Consider the following 14,661-nt stretch of genomic DNA (forward strand, 5'->3'; position numbering starts at 1 on the left):
AGAAAGAGGCAGCAAAAATCTTAAGCACCGTGTAATCCACCATGATTTTGTTCAATATTATGTAAGTAATTACAATTTTTGGTGAGTGAAATGGTGCCTGTTGACATCCTTCTCCATATTCCCTGCACAAACCCAGATCCCTCTAAGTCACTTTCTCACACCAGTTTCTGCAAAACCTACCTCCCCCCAGAACTTATTCCAGATACTGTAAATCAAATTTTTATGCCTGCAATGCTTGAGCTCCTTTTTACAGTACATACATATTTCAGACTTACCACTTAATACAATTATAGTTCATTTAGCCAGCAATTACAGTAATAGGAAGACTGGCAACCACTGTCATTCAGACTGGAAAATCAATGTTGCACAGAGGTACTTTTATTCATTCTATGGAGTGCCTCCTTCATTAGATGCACATACTCTGGAATCACAAGGAAAGTTTCTGATCACTCTTGGTTTTTGTTTTTTTTTAAAAAAAATATCCATATAATATTGGGTTTCCAGACAAAAATACAGTGAATGACATCCCGAGGCCCTCTACAATCTGATTTATTCTATGATTCTGTGAATTATTGGTTCTGTTCTTTCAGCAGTTCCATTTTCTGTTGCATTTTACCTGACAGAGGACCTTTGACAGCCCAGTTCTTAACAGCAGCTCAAAATATGGATGTCCATGGGCAGTGAAATAGATTCTTTGGAGTTTTTTCTTAAATCCTCAGTACAATGTTTGCTTTTAGTCCAGATTCCATAAACTTATGTCCAGGTAGGCACTTAAATAGGTGTTTCAGTTAATCCTTAATTTAACAGAGTTCTGAAGAATCCATGTAAACATATGGCTACAGTTAAGCATATGTGCACTAGACAGGAATGAAGTGCTGAATTACAGATGTAGTGCTTCCAAGAGAAAGCTAAGACTATAACCACGTCTCCTGAGTTTTAAATCCTCTCTCAGTCACTTAACCATGCTGCAGCAAACCTACTTTGGACTGATGGCTTAAATAGCTGTTATATTTGCATTTCATTATGTGAAAAATTAGGACTTGCAGAGGGCAAAAAGGATCTGTAATTTTACCTGGAATATTCAGTCCCAAAAAGGGTGGTTAGCAATGGGAGGGCTGCCTTCATTGTTCAAAAAGGAAAATCCTTAAATCACTGCCATTGCTGCAAGAAGTTGTTTCAGCAAGGAGAATAATGGTATTTTTGCAGGTTGCCAAACTTTTGCTGTAGAAGATCTTCTTGGCAGCAGATCCACTTGATTGGATGAGCATTACTGAATTTCCTGGTTGGTCTGTTTGTCTCTGCATGGTGCCATCTTTTGACGGTGCTACATTATAGCCCCTTGTTCTTATGATAAATTATTTTAATCCATCATCAGAGCACACTCTTGCTCTAATGATGGATTAGTGCTATGCATCATCAGGGCGAGGAGCATTGATAATGTACCATACAAACCCCCACTGACAGTGGAAAAATCTGCCAAAAGAATTAGTTTGCACTGCACCAAACTGACACCAGAGATAAAGATACCATTACATCCCACAGTAAAAATTCCACAGCTGGGATAAAGATGCCCAAAGGTGTAGGAGTGTTGTGTGGATTCAGTGTCCCTGCATGGTGTCAGAGCAACTCACCCTGGTGCACAAAAGGATGGAGAGACCTGAATTAATTTAGGAATGTATAGAAAGGTTATAGAATTACAGAAACACAGGATGCTTTGGGTTGGAGGGACCTTAAAGATCATCTATTGGCAAGGAGTTGCCATGGGCACCTACCACTATCCCAGGTTGTTCCAAGTCCTGTCCAACCTGGCCTTGGACAGTTCCAGGAATGGGACAGCCACAGCTTTTCTGGGCACCCTGTGCCAGGGCCTCCCCACCCTCACAGGAAAGAATTTCTTCCTCATATCTGATCTAACCCTGCTCAGTTTCAATTGAAAGCTTCTTCTACCTCTACATGCCCTCATCCCTTCCCCCCTTCTCTTGCAACACCTTTAGGTACTGGAAGGTGCCATAAAGTCTCCCCAGAGCCTTCTCCAGGCTGAATGTCCTTAGCCTTTCCTTATAGGAGAGGTGCTCCAGCCCATGGACCATCTCCATGGCTTTGTCTGGACTTGCTTCAACACCTGCTTGCATCCAGAGCTCCAGATAACCTGAAAATCTGCTGCCTGCCTCACAGGTGGGTGCAAATCCTTGGTGCAGATATTCCCCACTGAGCTCCTTTCATGTAAAGCCATACCTTATGTAAGGACTGTGATGATTAACATCAAGAAAACATTGAACATCAAAGAAAACACACAAGAAATTGAGCAGACTATCACTCACCTTCAGGTAAATCCATAATACAGAACATTAAACAATATTGGCATCATCAGAGGCTAGGCTCAACTCATCCTGTAATTTCAGCAATAAAAGTGAATGAGCCTATTGGCACCTGGCTTCTCCAGGGACTGCTCTGCACTGCACATCCAAAAATGCCTGTAAGTGCCTGAAGATTGTTCTCAAACAGAGAATTTTCCATGCTTTGAAAGTCAAACTGCAGATCCCAGGAATGGGAGTTGAATTTGTGACCCCTACATGTGAGGCTGGTCCTTTTGGGTGCAGGATCTGCCTCTCTCTGTCTAAACAGTCACATTTGCTCTTTATTCCAGCTCAGCTATGTCAGCATTTTACCTACCTAGTTCTTCTAAGGAAGGTGGAAGAAGCTCTATAAAAAAAGCAGTGATGGAGAAATGATTTGCCAGATTTGGGGACAGGATTGCTGTTTTAGAAGGAGTTTTGGCATGGAAAGGCACGTCCTGATGAGCAGTACTACTAAACAAGTAGTTCCATATTAAAGCTAATGATTTGCTGTGGTTTTGGGAGAAGAAACACTTTCTTCTCATTAATTACCTTTGACACATGGATTAGTCTACCCATGGAGGTTACTGAAGCAAGGAAAGGTGGGGTATCTGTGGGAAGGACAAAACCCTTGTCCCCAAGCTGCTTATCCCAAGCAGCTATTGAGGATTTGGGACCACTGATGACATTGACACTTTTTTATCAACTTTGCTGAGCATTTCCTCAACTTACTGAATCAGCACTGTGTGTTTATCCTGTGTCACTTTTGGGTTGTGCAGAGAATGATCCTGGGAAAGTACCAGGATTGCAATTAATTATTCATGCAGTGCACTAATGGATAGTTGGTCCAGGAACTAAACTTCCTGAAGTATATAATAATAACTATTTTTTTTTTAGTGCATCCTCTGTAGAACAAGTCTGAGCACACCTCCTGTCTGGCATTTCATTTGTAGTTAGCTCCTCAGTGCTGCCTTTGACACCTGGAGAGGATCCAGGGGAGATTTGACCACGAAGGGGAGTATGACATGGAGCCTTCTTGACTTCTGATTGAAGCCCCTGTGCCAGCCATCCCAGGAATATGCCCCAACAGCTGTGATTTATTGCTGTGTTATCATGCCTGTCTGCCTCATTACAGACTTTGAATTTTATCAGGCAGCTTGTCCTCCAGTGTCTGGTAACCAATTACTGTGGTCTGCAAAGAAGCCTGAGGTATTTTGCCAAACACTACTAATAAACTGGGAAAGAGCCTGAGCACAGCTTCAGGTTGCCTTAAGGAAATTCCAGGGAGCACTTTCCACTTTATTGTCTAGTTCACAGTATGAACTGGGAATTATCTTGAGAAGTCATTCTTTACACAGAGCTAAACTCCCCTTTAAAGATCGTGCCACACTGGATTACTGCACATGGGCTTGCCTGCATCCAAAGACTGCTGAACTCAGTAGGAGTCTTTCAAATGACAACAGTGAGAGCAGGATTCAACTCACAGTCTGAAACCAGATACTTCAGAAGAAAATGAAAAAAAAAATAAAAAAAAACCCCTTTATTCCTTTTTCTGATGCTGTAGCTAAAACTGAGAGGAAATATCAGAATGGCCAAGTGTTTGCACCACAAGGGCAACATGAACCTGTTACTCTGCACTTGTGAAAACAAAATTAAATCTTAATGGGTAAAATAATCAATAGTGCTTTTTGCAAGTCCTCTGCAACAAAGTGAATGTCATATGAATCTGTAGCATGTGCTTTGCTATACATATTTTAATATTTTCTTTTGAGGCTGGGTGGCCCTAATGATGCAAGGAGGAATGAGCTGACATCCATCCTGCAAAAGTGACCACCAGCCACCCTTCCATGGACAGAAAAATTCTCTTAGTCCTGCTTATTTCTCCAGCTCTCCAAAGGGCTTCACCTGTGGTCTGGCAGCTTCAGATGGCTTGGTGGAAAAGGTGAGCAGACTGGGAGCCCTGCTCTCTGAGAAGGCTGCTGGGAACTGCAGAGCTGCCCTGCTCACATCCCCATGGACACACACACACACACACACACACACAGAGTTTCTCTCTCTCTCTCTCTAATTTTTACTGCAGGGCAGTTTACTAAAAAGTTTTTTTTCCAGGTTGTAAAAGACCAATTCCATAAAAGAATGGCTTAGTGCTACCATGACATGATTTGTGGCTTCCAGGCTCCAAAGCTGTAATTTATTCAGACAATTAGCAGCAGCTCTGTATTCCTGACAAATTCTTCACTTGTGTGCAGCTACTACACAACAAGGTGCTTTTAAGAACTGTGCCTTATGGATTAAAAGACTCCCCCCTCCTTCTTCCTCCTTATTTGAAAAGTTCTTTTCACAGTCAATGGAAATTAATAGAGCAGGTTAGAGAGGTGATATACAATAATCCAGCCAGCCAAGAAAGCATTGTCTGAAAAGAGCAAGTAGAGAGCCTACAGGAATGTTCAATACACAAAAGGGAACACTCCAGCATTTGCCTTTTGGTGAAGTTATTTCGCTCTTTGCCTCACAAAATCCTCCAGAGTTACCGTACCAGATGTCGCCGTGCTGCTGTTAATAAGTGTAAATGGCATTTAAGTGTGGGTTAGCTGTCCAAAAGCACACATCTGAACGCCTGGCCAGCACTCAGGTGGCTTTGCCTGGCCCATAAAGCAGCCAGAGCATCAGCAGGCTGAGCACAGCGTGCCTGTGCAGAGCCCCCCACGCAGCGATGCTGAGACCCACGGAGGGGCAATATAAATCCATCCAGAGCCGTTCTCACGCTCCAACCAGAGTTATAAAATCCAGCCCCTGCTCTAAATCCTGCCCTCCTCCAGCTCTGCTGAAGGCCAGCCTGGCTGGATGCAGGGTTGGGTCAAGGTCCAAATCCTTCTCTAGCTGGAACAAGGGCTCTGCTTCCAGGCACAGCCTGCACTCTTTTCTTTTTCTGGGGATCTGTTAAAGCTACAACATTACTGGCAGGATGAGCAGCCTCTCCTCCAGATCATTCTGACACCAATCTCTTTCAATAAAATGAGGACAAAACCAATCAATTCATGGTGGACTTTGGCAGAAACTCTTTCACTGCAGGGGAAAATCCTGAGATGAAACTTGGACTAGTTTTTGGGGTGATATTCTCTCGTCCAACAAAAAAGTTGGACGTGCAGTGAGACCTCTGCAGAGGGCTCTTCCCAGCCTTCCTTGTGCTGTGGCACAGATGGGAAATGACATTAATGATCTATACTACCAATTTCACATTATGCTATATAAATGCCAACAACTTGGGAAAAAAAATGGGGGTTTGGCCAGCCTGAAATTTGTTAGCATGAAATTTTGAGCAAAGTGCAAGACGATAACAGATTTTTTTTCACTGACTGTGGGCAGAGAAAAGGAGGTTTAACAGGCCAAGTATTCATAATAACTGATTCATCTCGAGCTCAGTTGCTGGTGTGAATGGGTATCTTAGAAATACTTGGAAGGTTACAGAGATGTCCATAAAATCTGCAAGACTTGGCCCACTCTTGCTTTTGCTGTGAGTTACAGAGCATTCAGGTCAGTAACAGCAGAGCTTCACTCCACAGCACAGGAAAATTCAAAGTATTTGGTCTCATGTGGCAAAACAAAGTGTTTATTCAGTGGAACTAACTTAAGCAAATTCCTCTTAATTAATAAGCAGATGTATTTTCTTTCAACAAAAGTGAGATTTCTATTGAAATATAATGAAGACCTTTTTAAAGATCTTGTCTTGTTTAGGAATGGATTTATTTTTTTTTTCACTACACTAAAAGGGAAAAAGATACAACAGAACAGTGATTGATCCAATAGATCTGTTAATTGTAAATAATTTGTAATGGTGAATAAAAATACATTTTGGAAAATTACATCAATAAGTTAAAAGAATGAATAAAGTGAAGAGAGAGACCTGTGGGAAGAAAAGCACATTAATGCAGTAGGGTCTGGTGCTTGCCCTGGCTTTATCTCCTCCCAGGGATGTGTCTGCTCTTCCTGGGCCTGGATCTTGTGTAAGTGGGTGTAGTTCCACTGACTTTAAGGAGTTGTGCTGATTGATACCTGCTGGTGATACAACACCTCAGTGTGGAACCCTCAGATGTTAATGAGGCTCACAAAGGAAAGACAAGCCCAATTTCCTTGCAAAGTTAATTTGCAAAGCCACCAGGATACAGGATTTCAAAGTGTTTTTTATTTATTTAGGAGCCCACTTAAACCGGCTTCCTTTTTATTTTCTCTTTTATTTTATTTTATTTTGTTAAAGAACAAGTTTCCTCTCTCCTGTTTCATTGTCTCCTTTCTCAGCTACCGCCTTGTTTTGGGTTAATTTCCCTAAACAGAGACATAAATACCATATCAGATTTTCTCTTTCTTGGCTGTGAGTCAGGCCTGCTGTGCTGTGAGTGTTTGCTGGAGCTGCAGAACCTGTCTCTGCAACAGCAGCTGCACTTTACATTTAGAAAAGGAGGCAGGAAAGAGTTACCTTTTTTAATTTATTTTTACCCCATCTAACCCTTCATTAATCTTATAGCTTAACCAGGAGGAAAAATAAGAAAAAGGTAAAACAAATCAAGAAACCAAACCAAAGGGAAGGGAGGGATGGGATGAGCACTTCTCATTTCTTCTAGCTTGGAACATGGCTTTACTCACTCAGGTGAAAAAGCCACCAAAGACTGGGAACAAATGTTAGAGAGAAAATTCTTAAAAGACAGCTGTGAAAAAAGTCCTGAGAAGATCTATTCATTATCAGCCCAGCTTTCTGGTGGGACTACCCAAGAGTGGTTTTTTTCTTTCCAGGAGCTGGCAGGACCCTCCGGGCAGCATTTTCCAGGAAATAGGGAAAGGAAATCTTATTCAGGAGTATTTTTGGCATTAATTGTAAAAACAGAGAATATTTCATCTGCCTCTGCTTACCCCTGCTCAGAGCCCCCCAAAAGAAGGTAGAGCCCCTACAGTGAGGACTGTTTATTTTCTGCTCAGTTGGAAAGCAAAGGTCCTATTACTGTTACAGGGAGTTACAAGTATTCATCAAAGAAAGAAATGACCCATAAAGGCAGTTAAGTTAGTTTTATTCCTGCTGCATAAGTCAACCTCTTTTCTATATATAAAATGATGGGGTTAGAAAAGGATATTCATCAGGCAGTCCACTGATTTGATTGGCTGCACTTCCCCAAGTACTTTATAATTTGCAGTTATAAATAAAGATGTTTTTAATAATCAATTGGTATTTAAATAACATACAATAACTGTCTTATTAAATCCCACTTTTTAGAATGAATAAGCAGTTAGACATTAAAGACATGGGTACCAAGCAGCCACAGGATTTCAGACCATTTTCTTTTTTATATACAAGCCATAAATATCACTATGGAATTAGCTGGTTAGCCAAAGCCCTGGATGAAGCCAGCAGAAGACCCCACTCTCTGATGTTGCCTTTAAGTGATCATACACTTTTCTGGTAGGATGATTTTTTTAACAATAACCACATGTTATTTTCTTTGGCCACCTCTTACAGTTCAAAAGGGGCGGCCTCAGACTCCAGAGCTGAAGTAATGTGTCCTCAAACCAGAGCCCCAAAAGCAAGGAGCATCTAATAGCAGCTTTGAGATGCTTGGTCTCAGCTGAGTCTGCAGTGTTTCCAGCAGAGAAGTTCAGGCATTGCCTCAGGAAGGGGGGAAAAATTTCTTATTAATTGAAAGAAGTCCTACATACAGAAAAGTGATTGGCTTTGTCTGTCTTTGAAGAGGACACACATAAATACAAACACGCTCTTTTCCCTTGATGTTGCTTTTATTTTAGAGTTTAGAAGAAACAATTGTACACTGATCTGAGTCCAGTCCTGCTGCTGTATCAAGGATTTGTTTGAAATGGGGATGCAGAGCCAGGGGCAGGGCAAAGCAAACCCACCCTGGGAGTGTGGGGGAGAGAGGATGGTTTGGTATGAGGTACCTAGTTGTGGGTCAGCTGCAGCACTTGTGTCCATTAGCTCTGGCTTTCTCTCTCTGATGAAGGGAACTCACCCACAGGGCTTTATTTCTGAAATTCCATGTTTTTCCCTGGATCCCTGCTGGAGACAGACACCATCCTGCACAGTGGTGGGCTGCATGGGATACTCCTTGGGAAGCAGCTGCCAGCATCATGCTGGTGAAGTGATCTTTGTGTTTCAGGTTGTCTCAGCCACCTCAGCTCCCAAACATCATCTACCTCCAGCCCCTCACACCCCTTCATGTGCCACAGGAACAGGGTCTGGGCATGGGCTCTGCAGGTGCAAACTGGAGCATGTCTGAGAGGAACCACGTTGTAATTTGATCTTTTCCTGGTTAGAGAAAAGCACAGAGTCAGTGCTGGGAGTAGGAACAGTACCCTACTCCCGTTCCCAAACTTCATTCCCTCTCCCTACAAGCAGCAGAGGATGGTGCAGGTCTTTCAGGGCAGGCTGATGCCAGAACCTAAAAACCTCTGTTTCAAGCTGGACCTGAAGCTGGTTGGGAAGACAGGAACTTTCTGGTGGTTGTGAAGGGGCAGGTGTGGGTGTGGTGCCTGTGGGTCCTGGGAGTGTTCCTGCCTTCCTGCCCCTAACCTGCAGCCAGCCCCTCACACCTCCTGCCTCCAGAAACTCACCTGGCCCTTGCACTCTTCTTCTTTCCCTTTTTATATAGCTTAGTTTAGTTTAGTTTTGTTTAGTTTTGGTTTGGGATTTTTTGTGTTTTTTTCTTTTCCTTTCAAGCCCCTGCCTGGGCTGAGAGTGACTCTTTGGCACAAAGCCCTCCAGAATTGATCACCACTCACAATACTCACTCACTCACTGTACACCAAGGCTCTGGGGCTGTCCCACTGCTGCTCCATTCTGGACCACGCTCTGCCAGCTCCAGACCATTCTCTGGAGCTCTCATGTCACCTGTGTCCCCAACAGCCCTGCCCAGCAATCCTGCCCAGCTCCCAGCCGCCACATCCTCCCTCTGGAGGACACAACCAGATCACAGGTAAAGTTCACTGGCATTTTTGCTCCAATAACTTTTCCCATCACACTTTTTCCCCCCCAGTTATTATTTTTTTTTCAGCCCCCTCCCATCCCTTCCCCCCCTCCCTATTTTATTTTAGGCGCCTCTGAGAGTTCAACTGTCGCCTGAGGCTTCAAACTAATTTTCTCTTCAGAAATGATTGCAGAAAGCCGCATGCATAATAAATCCCGTTATTGCTCTTGTTATTAAAATAGGTTGTTAGGGATGTGGACTTGGAGGCCTTTTTGTCTGATGACAGCAGTTCTTCTTAGCTCCGTGCTTATGGCTTATTGACTAAGGCTGCCAGGTTCAAAAAAAAAAAGAAAAAAAGAAAAAAAAGAAGAAGAAGAAACGAAAATCAAAAAGAGAAGGAGCTGCAGCTGCTGTTTAATAGTGAGAAAGTTGGGATGATTTGAGGCTGTTCTCTTAATCATGTCCATGGGCCCTGTTTGAAAGACAGTGAATTTCCAGCAGCTCCGAGGCTGTACTGAGGGCCCACAGAGAGTGTCTGTGGTGAGTTCTTTTCTGGAGCAATGATTAATTAATATTTCTTTGACATGATTTATTTGAATGATTAATTAATATCCTGTGAGAGCCAGGACTGCAAACCCTCACCATGCTGGGCTACCAGCAAGCCCCAGTGAGAACCAGAGCCTCTGAGGGGATGAACAGGCTGAGGGACTGAGGGGAATGAGCAGGAAATGTTCTTTTTCAGGTGAGGAGCTGACATACAAGGCAGCAAAGTGACATGGCCAAGGGCACCCAAAATCTCAGTGTCAGGGCCACTAATTGAGGAAACACTTGTAAGTTCCTGTGTGTTATATTGACCATCAGCTTGTGTTTTCTCACCTGCTCCAACAAACCACACATTTATTCAGCATCCTGGGGGCTTTAGCAAACCAGAGAAGAGCCCCTTTAAAAAGAAATCTGCTTAAAGTAGCAAAACTCCTGTGAAAATAGATTCTTTAAACAATCAAAGGTTTTCAAGCAGGTTTGATAAAGGAAAGTACACTGCCCAATCATTAAATGGAAACACTTTCTGGTCACCACATGAAAATATGTATAAATCACATAAATCACATAAATCACTGTTGCCCCAGTGAAACAAAAATGTAATCATAGATGAGACCGTGCACTTAGCAAGTTTCTTATGCATGACAGCTATGAAGCAGGGTGTGTTCCTACCCAGGGACACCAAACATGTCACATCCATGGGGGAGCCTGTGCCAGGACTGGCAGAGAACAGGGAAATACTTACACTGCACAGGAGCATTTCCCAGGCACTTGCAGTGCAGAGCTGGAAAACACAGTGCACTGTTCTGAGACCTGAAAATGGGGAATTGTCTGGGCTGTGTCCCCTGCAGCAGCCACTAGCACAGGGTGAGCAGGGGGGACACATCCAACAGCCTCCCTGACAGGCTGATGCCTGCCTGGCCCTCGCTCCCAAAGGGAGGACACTGCTTCACTGCCAGTCTGACTCTGACATCTCCACTTTAATTACACATAGAAGATGTTTTGCACTGTTTGACAATTAATTTTTATTTTATCATCAGAGATATGTGGGTTGTTTAAAGCATTTTTTCCTGCCTAGGGTCAGTGTAGCTTTTATAGAGTAGCACCCCCAAGGAGAAGGCTCTGGAGGTCTTGCTGTCCAAACTGTGATGCTGTGGTACTCCAGGCCTTGCTCCCAGTTTCAAGCACTGGGAGATATCCATTCAGTCAGTGAGCTCAGCCTCTGCAGCAGATAATTCCCCAGTCAGTCAGCACAGAGAGCAATCTCAGGCACATAGGTACCAGCTCACGTGTCAGATTTATCCTTGGCACAGCCAGATCAGATCCTTTGGCTCTGAAATGTGGAACCAAACTGCAAGCTCAAGGGAATGGAGATGTACCATCTTATTTCTGGTGGCAATGGGCAAAGATTTTGCTGGGGACTTCACTGGAGCTGGCACTTGGCCTGTGCTTTTCAAGTCATTGTTTAGGTTATGCTAAAATTAGGTGCTATAAACTAATAAGACAACTGAATGTAACAACAGGTAAGAAGGAAAAAAAAGCTAAATGTAGAAAACACTGTTACCCAGAGGAGAAATATGGTCACTCAAAAGCTGCCAAGACTAGCTTATTTCAAAGAGTCCTGTAGAAAATATAGAGTCCATTAGAGAAAATACAGACCCAGTTGCATATTTAACAGGTTGAGAGCCTCGATTTGCAATTCTAGATCAATTAATTTAAGGTATCCATTTGAGTGTGGAAACTGGCAGTAGATGTGAGTAAATGAAGTTGGACATTAATACTTGAAATGCCCAAATTGAAAACAACATGCTTGGCTTCAGTGAGAAGAAAGAAAATCATGCAGTGTTTCCTTGCCCATGTTCCATTTCTAGGTGGATTTTAAAGAATGCAATTCATGCCCCAGCAATACAGAAGCAATTACAGAAATGGAAAATGACCAAGTCATTCTCAGGTATTCATAGAAAATTGGCATCTCCTGAATATTGAATTGTACTGGGTTCCAGCTTTCTATAAATACAGAAGATCAATAATTATCAGGGAAATGCTTTGCTAACGTCTCAAAGCTGGCAGGACTGAAATAAGAAATGCCATTTACGTGCTACTGCCTGAAAGAGAGAAATAGTCTTTCCCGTTCTCTTGATGAATACTCCACTTGGCCTCGTGATGAGGAATAATTATGGGCTGCTCCATTTGCACACTCAGAAAAGGAGAGAATGAACAAATGTTGGCTACAGCTGAGTCGCTCTCTGTGATGAACATTGCAGGGTTCCCAGCCTTTGGGGCCTGCAGGGCTGCTCCACCACACACCTTCATGGGGAGATGCTGTGCTGACAACAGCTGCTCCTGAGAACTGCTTGGAGAGTTCATTATTCAATAACAGAAATGCTTATTGCTAACCATCCAAAGGTCTTGGGGCACTTTTCAAAGCAGATAACATCACCAACAGTATTATACAGGGAAAGAACTCACTGAAGCTTTTAGGAACAGGGCAGGATGTGAATTAGTGTTGAAGCCTCTGGACTCTGAGCTCCAGACTCCTGCCTGTTTTCTTTTTTTGCTTCTTTCCTGCACCTTTCCCTCTTGGGAATACTGCAAAAGCAGCTGTGCAGTCCAAGGACTGCAAGTTCCCCTTTCCCAAAACATCTTAGAGGTTTCTTCACAGCAGCAGACTTTAGGGTTTGGGAGAATAAAGGCAGAAGGGAATAAATAAGATAGAAAACATATCATCATCATTACAAACATAAAAAGCTACAAATCTGTCACACTGCAGAAACTCTCACTTCATTGTTACTGTGATTTATTGGGGAGCTAATTTTAAACAAGTTTTCTTTTCCAAAACCACAACACAAAAACAAACTGAATAAGCAAGCCAGAGGACAGAAGCTAGTCGCTACCGGACAATTTAAGCAATAATCTCATTTGCTTTGTAGTATAAAAAGCAATAAAGGGCTGTTTACTGAGTGAATAAACACTGAATGAATCACAAAAAGCTCTTTATTGCGATTATACTCCAAGGCAGAGGAGATTATTGTTATTACACAAGAAGGCACAATGTGAAAATTTAACTCAATGCGCCAGATTTTCAGACCGTTTCAGTGGTACAATTGTGTTCGGGGAGTACATTGTGTCTAATCTTAGCAGGCTGTTTTGACAATTCTGCATGCAAATCAGGTGGTGGGGTACAAATGCATTTAATTAACTATTTACAGCCAATTTATGCAAGCCTGGTGGCTGGACACGTGTTTTGCACAAGCAATGGCATGTGAACTGGATGGAGAATGTTGCCCTGTGTGATGCATCCAGCCCTGCACAGGACCCAGGGATGTTCTGCAGTCAGGAGCCTCCTACATGTTCAGCCTCAAGGTGCACGATGCATCCTCCCCATGGGGCCAACCTGCACAGCTCCCATGTAAAACTAGTTTTAAGGAGGTGGACAAGGGGAGTATAAGCTGTGAGAACTACACTGATGCATAAAATGTCTTTCTCTTCTTTTCCCATCGTGTATATCTCTTTTTTTTTGTTTTTTTCCTAGTCAGAACTTTTGACTTGCAGTCCTGATAATGTGGCTGTGCTGAGAAATATAAAGTTAATCCATGCAGATTTTTTTTTTTTTTCCCCCTGGTAATTTTCCCTACTACAGTCTCCTCCTACTGTCAGATCAGTAAAAATGGAAAGAACTCTGAAATTCTGACCTCTGTCAGGGGCAAACCCTGGTGCAGTTGAGATGTGCAGTGCTCAGAGCTGCAGGAGCCAGCAGCCTTTGAAGGTGTGTGTGCCAGGTGTGTGTTCACTCTACAGCTCTGCCCCATGCACAGGGACTGTGCTCAGTCTCTCCATGTGTTCCCCTGTCTCCTGGGACACTAATCTCCTCTCAGCTCACACAGTGGGCATCATCTCCTTCAAATAATCACCTCTGGATGATGTGGTTTGCTAAGTCTCCACTGAGGCCCTTTGTGTCCTCATTCTATGGAAGTATTTGGGGAGATGTGATCTTCCACTGCTGCCTCGTCCTCCAGTGAAAGCAGCAGAGGCATTGGCACCTGCACTGGGAAATGGCAGCAGAGGATGCTCCCAGTTACAGAAAATGCTCTCAATTAGAGAAGTTTTTCCTGCTGGGACTGTTCCAGATTGAAAACTTGCATAGCTCATGCACAGAGCTGGATTATTAACACTTGATCACCAGCTAATTGTTGAGTGAGAAAATTGAGTTAAGCCCCAATGATATGATGACTTAAAGCTTTATTCTTCTTTTACAAGTAGCTGGGAAGCTGCTGGGAATCATTTCCAGTGTGGCTTGGCTGGCATGAGAACCAGTTAAGAAGATATTTGAATTGGCCTTTTTTTCATCTTGGTTTCCATTTTTAAGATGCTCTGGTGTTTATAACTGACTGTAACCACTTATGGGAATGGAAGAAAACACAGGTAATACAAGGCCCTTTCTGTTATTTGTTCATTAAAATAACAGAGAAAAGGCCTATAGGAAAAATAATGTAGTTTGTTAGAGGGGATACACAGTAAAAACAGTAGGATGGAATTCCCTTTCAAAATAGGCTTAAAAAAGTCATTATGGAATTTTGTTTGTTTTTAATTGCTCTTGGCTTTTGTTTCCCCCTCCTCCCTACCTCCCATTTGGAATGCTTCAGCCACACAAGGAGGGAATGGAAACAACATGATGTGATATTGGCAGTCAGTCTCATCAGACAATAATAATCAAATTCAACCACTTGGATGCAGCAAAAAAGCTTCATGATGTTTTTCCAGAATTATTGGTCTGCTCTGTATATCTGGTCTGATTTCTGAGCTATCCAGTAAGAAATGAG

The sequence above is a fragment of the Cyanistes caeruleus genome, chromosome 16, assembly GCF_971803275.1.
Source record: "Cyanistes caeruleus chromosome 16, bCyaCae1.hap1.1, whole genome shotgun sequence".
Lineage (NCBI taxonomy): Eukaryota > Metazoa > Chordata > Aves > Passeriformes > Paridae > Cyanistes > Cyanistes caeruleus.